Genomic DNA, 8,147 nt, shown 5'->3' with positions numbered 1-8,147 from the left:
TCCAGGGACATATTCTAAATATATCAAAAAAAGTTTCAAAAACTGTTGGCATTCTTTCTAAGACCAGATATTATGTACCTCGCCCTGCCCTGGTGAATCTCTATTACTCTCTCATCTATCCTTATCTCAACTATGGTATTTGTGCTTGGGGTTCTACTACCCAAAATCATTTACGTCCTCTAATTACTCAACACAAAGCTGCTATTAGGACAATATCCAACTCTGGCCCCAGACATCACTCGGTACCCTTACTCAAATCTCTGAATATGTTAGATATTAAGTCACTGCACATCCTCTCAATTGTATTTTATATATATAAAACGTTGAACTGTAATGTCAGTCCTGACCTTAAAAGCTTCCTTGAAGGTTGTAACAGATCCCATGAGCACCACACCAGAAACAAATACCTATTTGATATTCCAAGAGTACGACTTAGTCAAACTAGAAATGCTTTACAAATCAAGGGACCTCGAATGTGGAATGACCTTCCCAACCATGTTAAAGACTGTACCTCTCTCAACCAGTTTAAGATAAAAACTAAGTACCACCTAATTAACTCAATGTAACCTACCTCGCCCCCAAAATGTCAACCCATGTCTTCTATTTTAAACAATGCTGTTTGTTGACCAAATTGTATTTTTGCTTTTTTTCTGCCATGTTTCCCCCCTTTTTTCATTTTTTTTTCTTATTTTTTCTCAACACAATTTATACTTTAATCTCAATTAGTATGAAGTTTTAGTCTTAGTGTTTTTCTTGCCCGAAACTCGGGCAGGAAAGGAAATTAATACACTTTCAGCCTCCCGGCGAACAAGGAAAAATGTTAGCGCAAAGTGCTCTCAGCGTTTCGGGCCATCGAGCGGAAACACTGAAAAGTGTTAACTCTTTTCACTGTCCTGATCTTAATTTTCGATGTACACATTTCATTTTTGTACCAATGTGTTCGCAATAGAATATTCTAGAAGAACATATGTATAAAATGTCCCCAAACTGTGATTTAAACCACTACCAATAAAGAAACTACCTGGATCACTAGCCGTGAGCTCCAAACACCGACGAGATGTTTCCATTCTTTTCACGGTTGTCAACTCCACACTTGTCCTACAGCGTTAAATTTGGTATCTTTGAGATTGCAATAAAATTCCCTACACGGACACATGCATATAAATGAAGAATGATGATCACGGCCCATCCGCAAGAGTGTGGGAAGTGGGTGAAGTGTTATCTGTTACTGCACATCGGCGATCTACAATAGTCTTACCACGAAGATACAAGACAATGCCGTCCTCCCAAATAGGCTATATGGCTACAAAAGAAAACGTAAATTTTATGGCAAACATGTTCATACTATCCGCAAGTCGATCGGATAAGAATTGAATTTTATAGAAATATTTGTTCGTCGGACATAAAAATATGTCCAACAGTAAAATATGGGCAACTTCAAGTGACCCCCGGCGGACACGCTCTTGTGTCCACGGGGGAGGAAAGTGGCAAACAACAGCCGTGTCCGGGATCCAGTATAACAACAACTCCATAGTGAACGTCCTTCACGCAGCAGCTGGGGACGAAGGATTGCACAGTTCTCTCCGTCAACGGACACGCGGCTCGGCAACTATTATTTCCTTTATCTTTTTATGTGGCCACAGTTAACATTTAGGCTAGTTGTCATTACACCGAATGAAAAATAACAAAATCTAGTATGTTTCTTCTCTAGCAGTTTTTATAATTTATTTAGGAAATTATATTCATTATTTTCTGTAGAAGAATTATACAGTGCTGGATATATATCAATTATTTTCTTGGGGAAGAATTCTGCAGTATTGTATAAATCTATTGTTCATCACGTAGAAGAATTCTACATTGTAATTGCCTTCCAGGTCCCGAGTCGACGTCAACCGAGGTGTTAGGCTTCCTCACCGACATGTGCAACAATTTGCCCGATGGAACACGTCGTCGGTGGAGCCTGGCAACTGATTATACCTCTCTAAGTTTTACAGCTAAGTTGGTAATGTTTATTTGCAGAAATAACCATATAGTTATATTAATGATCTCCCAATGAGATCAATATTACTAACCCATTGCTATAGTAATATTAGTCTATATTACAGTAGTATATTGAGGTACAATTGCCTCTAATTAGTCTTATATAATCAATTTAATTTACATTTATATTATAATTACTCTAGCGAGGGCCAGCGCTAGAATAATGCTAGGGATGTATTAATCTTTTAGCATGTAACCCCCTATTTTGGGTGAGTGAATTTGACTCATAATACAGTCCCTTTAATATTCAATGTAATATTAATTAAGAACATCCATAGGACTAGTTCATGGATTTAATTTCAATACACTTGCTCGCCTTAGTTTTCCACTTTTTCACAAAAAGTGGTGGTCCTTCGTAGCTATGGAAATATTATCAATTTATATGATTTACATGAGTCAAGTTTTTCCCACAGCATTGGCCTCTGGGAGTCGGGTCGGGGAGCTTCATGCTCTCCTCCGGCACACGGGTTTCTGCTCCTTAATAATTTGTAATTGTATTTGTGCTGCTTTTTCAAAAAATGTTCCCCCCTCTTTTACCTCTATTTTTTATATGTACTCATCACATCTTTTCTTTTTACCCATTAGTTTTAAGCTTTAGTCATTAATGTTTTTCCTGCCCGAAACGCTTTGCGTAATAGTGGCTTTAGGCATTGTATGTACTAGCTCTATCTATAAAGCCAACAAACTTTGTAAAATCTCTTTATGTATGTACCTTACCTAAATAAAAATTATTATTATTATTATTATTATTTGGGCCTGGGGGTCGTTTTGTTCCCTTGCAGCCGTCTCCTTCTTTTCTGGCGAAGAATGAGACGGCGTCGTTCCGGAGGGAGGCCTTGAAATTGAAATTGAAATAAGTTTATTGAGGTAAAATACACACAAAGGGATGAGGTAGCTCAAGCTATTCTCACCCCATTCAGTACAACGTGTTAATATATACATAGACACACATCACAAATAAACACATTACCAAACATTCTGAGAGGTAAACATATACATTTCCTCCTTCACAAGTAGTATGTTATCAGACGTACACACAAATACTTTTATGACCTAGGTATACTGTATAGACAATTTGCAAGAGACATGCAGATAATTCAACAAAATATTACAATCTTGGTGCAAAATTCTTATATCTCTCAAGAATATCATCAACCTTTCCTTTGTGACACATCCAGGCTATTTGTTCAGGTACAGTCCTTATCTCAGTGTTTCTATATACACTAATCAACGGACAATCAAGAACATAATGGGCCAGGGTGTGAGACCTTAACATACCACATAGTTTACACTTCGTGTCATTATCATGAACACCTATCCCATATTCCCAGTAATATTTGTACCCAAGCCTGAGCCGCATGTACACAGAGTCACTCCAAGCATTTCTCCTTTTACCATAAGTGAAATGGGTGTTTTGACTCACATACATGTAGTGTTGCATGGTTAGACTTCTCTCATACATTATCTCTCTCCTCTCCACTCCCGCCTGTGCCTGAATATTTCTGATTTTGCTTCTTATTTGCCTCATCGTGAATTCACATTCAATGTCAACTTGTGGTTTTGATGTGGCACGTTTGGCCAAGTCATCCGCCACCTCGTTGAGCACTATTCCAACATGAGATGGAATCCACATGAATTTCACACTATGACCTTTCAGCTGTATCTCAGTTATTCTTCTCTTACAGTCCTCAACTATAGACATGAAGACTGGGTTTCGACTGTTTAAGGACTCCAGTGCTCCTCGGCTATCGACAAATACAAAAACATTTTTGTCGTCATGACGTACTTCCTCCAAACACGCCAGAATGGCCTGCAGTTCAGCTTGTGTGGATGATATATAATTACTAAGTCGGAGTTCAATTATCCTGTCCACAGTCCCAAACTCCGTATATTCTCTTATTAGGACACCACACCCGGCCCTGCCATCCTCCGCCACCGACCCGTCACAATATACATGTAAACTGTTGCCTCTTGGTAACCGAGATATCATGCTTCCATACAAACACCGTAATTGTCCCGGTTCATGATGAATCTTTTTCACCTTGAGGGGTACAATTTCGACGTCTATTTTCTGTACTTTCCAGGGAGCAGACATATTACACTGTCGAGAGGGTTTACAGCAGTCAAGTACGTCGTATTCCCTGAGGTCATGAGCTAATCCCCTCGTGTAGCGTGTCTCCCTCAGTTTCCTGGAAGTGTGTACGTCACTCAAACAGGTCTGAACACTCTCAAACAGCTTATCCCCTCCTTTTCTCCGCATGAAACGAATAGATACTCTAGTGTTAATGTCACGGACTCTATCACACATACTCTGTAAATTTAATTTCATTCTCATTATTTCAATCATTGCATTTCTTTGACATCCAAGAATAATCCTCATAGCCTCGTTCTGTATCAGCTCTATTTTTTTAATTCTGCCTTGGCCTGTGTAAGACAATACGGGTGCTGCGTAGTCTATCAGGGACCGAACAGTGCTTATGTATAACATCCGCAAGATAGGTACCCCAACACCTTTACCAGAAAAAGCCAGTGCTTTCAGAGGATGCAGACGGGCTTTACATAAGGTGCTGATATGATTTATTTCAGCATTTTTACTCTCACATTTGTATCCAACATACATGCCCAGATACTTGTACTTCTGAACACGGCTCAGTTCCACACCATTTAGAGTAAGTGTTATATTTCTTCGTTTCCTATACTCGTATTTGGTTTTATCTGCATTTATAACTAAGCCTAACTTGTGACAGGTTGTACCAAGTATGTTAAGAGCAGTTTGAATTTTGTTCCCAGAAGTGCCTTGTATAAGAATGTCATCAGCATATATGATCGTCGTGACCCCTGGAGGATACATCTCTGATGCTAATCTGTTCATTAATACATTGAATAAGGTGGGACTTAATACTCCCCCTTGTGGGGTACCTAACTGAAACATCCGTTCCTCAGACATGTATCCCTGGTAATACACCTGACCTTTTCTGCCCTGTAGATAATCCCTTATCCAGTGTAGCAATCTCCCTGTTATTCCCAGATTGGCTAATTCGTATAAGATTACTTCCCCATTGGCTTTATCAAATGCTTCTTGTAGATCAACAAAAACTCTACAATTGTCATCCACATTAGACAAACACTTTAAGAGACAATCCGCAGTACTTTTGCCTTTGATAAAACCAAAGAGATTACTGGACATGTTATCACCTACAAGGTAGAGTAGCCTATTTAACAAAATCCTTTCCATCATTTTACAAAAGCAGGATATTAAGGAGACAGGTCTGTAGCCTCCGTTTGACTTAGGGATAGGAATGATGACAGCCTCTTTCCATTTTCTTGGTAACTTTCCCTCTCTATAACTCATATTAAACAAATCAAGTAAGGGACTAGGTTTCATACCGGCTAAATAATTAAGTATGTCATACGTTACTCCATCTTTTCCCGGAGCAGTAGAGCTGCCACTTTTTATAGCATCCAGTAGCTCATCGTGAGTTATCTCAGTGCATGTTATAGATCTTGTATTTAAGGCACATAAAGTTACTCCATTTCTAATATTTTCCCATGACTCAATGGTGACCCTCGTGTCTGCAGGTAAGGACTCCATACCAGCAGCACTTGCCCATTTATCTACTAACTCATTAGCAACTTTCCCTGGATCTGAGTGAGCAATGAATTTGGTCTTACAACCCCTGACTTTATTTACTGCTCTCCATATGTCTTTAAGGTTCTTAGTATTACCAATGGACTGAGCAAAGTCTTGCCAGTATCTGTCCCGCGCCTCCTTCCTCACCTGACTGCATTCCCTAGCCACTTCCAACATTGTATTTTTCTCTTCATCCCTCATTCCATTTTTTAACCATTCTTTATGTGCACTCCGTAGCATTCTCTCCCACCCCTTGACTTGCTGATCATTGGAATATTTAAATTTCTTAGGTCCATGCGTCTTGCTTCCCCTGCCCCCATTATTTTCCCTCTGTATTAATTTCTCTATGTTCTCGACCATGTCCTCGTAAAAACTATCAACGCAGAGCGGCGTGTAATGTTAATACCAATCTCCCATATTTTGAATAAAATAATTGTTCATATCTTTATTAATATTTAGCCTTTTCCTTTGAAAGTGGACTTGTTTTTTCCCCAGTGGTAATTCAACGTTCAAGGCAAAGTGGTCACTAAGTAGGTCCCGAACAACCCGAGCCTCCCCCATAATCCCCTGAGAGTTTAAAAGGCAGGCATAGTCAAGCCGTCCTCCCCTGATGTGAGTTGGTTCATTGTTTCCCAAGAGACAGGTATCTGGATGATCTTGTAGAAACTGTAACCACTTGACCCCATTAACATTAATACTACCCACTGTCCCAAGGCTTGTGTGCCGAGCATTAAGGTCCCCAATGACCAGTGAAGGATTAGTATAAATGCAGTTAGGTAGATAGTGAGGGACGAAGCAGTTCCTGGATACATACAAATTAACTACAATAAATTCCCCTTCCCTTAATGATAATTTAACACAGACACTCTCTATACCTTGCGTTTTTGATGACGGCTCTACTAACTCTGCTGGTATGGAGTTCTTAACATAAATCGACGTCCCTCTGATGTTATTTGTGGCGAAGAGGTGAAACCCTTTATAGCCATTTAATTTCAATAATCCTTCATTCCTATCCCCTGTCTCCTGGAGAGCTACAACATCAATATAATTTCCCATCACATAACAATGAACATCTGTAACCCTGTTTCTTAAACCATTAACATTCCATGACAACACTTTCAGTCTAGGGTGATCCATTATTAATCAATTCACTGCCTAAGTCATCCCCAATAAGTTCACTAAATGATAGCCATACCTTGTATAACATCTCCCACCTCCTCCCAAGTTCACCAGTAAAAGCCACATTGCGTTTCTCAAGAGATTTTTTCAGTCCTGTGACGTCCATTATTGGCCCAATTGATTCCTTCATTTTATGTGTAATTATAGGGTTCTTCCTTTCACTACGACTATCATCATTCACACACACTTCACTTTCCTTCATTTCATCACTCAATATTTCATTATTGCCCTCAACCACTATATCCTGACTTTCCTTCACTGTTTTGTGATTTTCCTTGACCTCCTGAACGTTTAATTTCGCCTCGATGGACTCGATTCTCTGCCCAAGATTTCGGAGGAACTCACCAACTTTTCTTAGTTCAGCCCACACCTCCTTGACCATACCATTATGGCCCTCTTTCTGAGCCACAGTAGCCACTTCACTCACCGTTACACTGTCACTGCCGGAGTCCTGAGTGGTGGCGTGGCTGCCTGTTGCTTGAGCCTGCCTAAGTAAAGGTGACTCCTTTACCCACGCATTCGTCCGGTTCACTGGCACTGTTTGGGGCAGACTGTTTTGCTGTGCTCCCGGTGTCTGGGTAAGAGCTCTTGCTTGCTCTGTAACATTCACCGGCCGGGGAACACCCATACTCGGCCTCTTGCTACACACAGCCGAGCTGGCATTGTGAACACCTCCACAGTTGCAGCATCTGGGAACTATTTTCTCACCCAGATTAAGTCTGTTTCTACACACATTAGAGAGGTGAGACTTTCCGCAGAAACGACATCGTGGATCATGTTGACAGCTCCAGGATTTATGCCCCCATCTGCAGCATTTCAGGCATATTATGGGCTCTTCCACATACTTTGCTACATGCCTGTAGCCAGCCCCGGTGATGAACACTCTCTCGGGTACTTCACCTCTCACTAGAGCCACCACCTGACTCCTAGCTTCACCTTTAATAAGGTGACGCTTGGCCCACACAAATCGTTGATCGTCGAGGATGAATTTGGGGTCTAGAATCTGAGGGTATTTATAGATAATTACCTTCGTCAGCTTCTCGTTCCCCTCCGGTATTTCCATAACAATTCCTTCATATCCTTGCTGGGTAAGAAATACAACTGCCTCCATGGAACCTGCCGTTAAGAAAGGTCTGTTCACACCTTCCTTCAGCAGGGGCTCGAACTTGCGGTGTTCTCTTCCAAGTTTGACTGTCCACAGCAGCTTGTGATGATAGGCCAGCGTGCATGAGGCAGGGAAGAGAAGCCACCATCTCCGCTGACCCTCACCTTCCTCACATCGTTCCGTCCTTTCGTC

Source organism: Procambarus clarkii, chromosome 14 (assembly GCF_040958095.1).
Source record: "Procambarus clarkii isolate CNS0578487 chromosome 14, FALCON_Pclarkii_2.0, whole genome shotgun sequence".
In the NCBI taxonomy this organism is placed as follows: Eukaryota; Metazoa; Arthropoda; class Malacostraca; order Decapoda; family Cambaridae; genus Procambarus; species Procambarus clarkii.
This window is presented reverse-complemented; position numbering follows the sequence as displayed.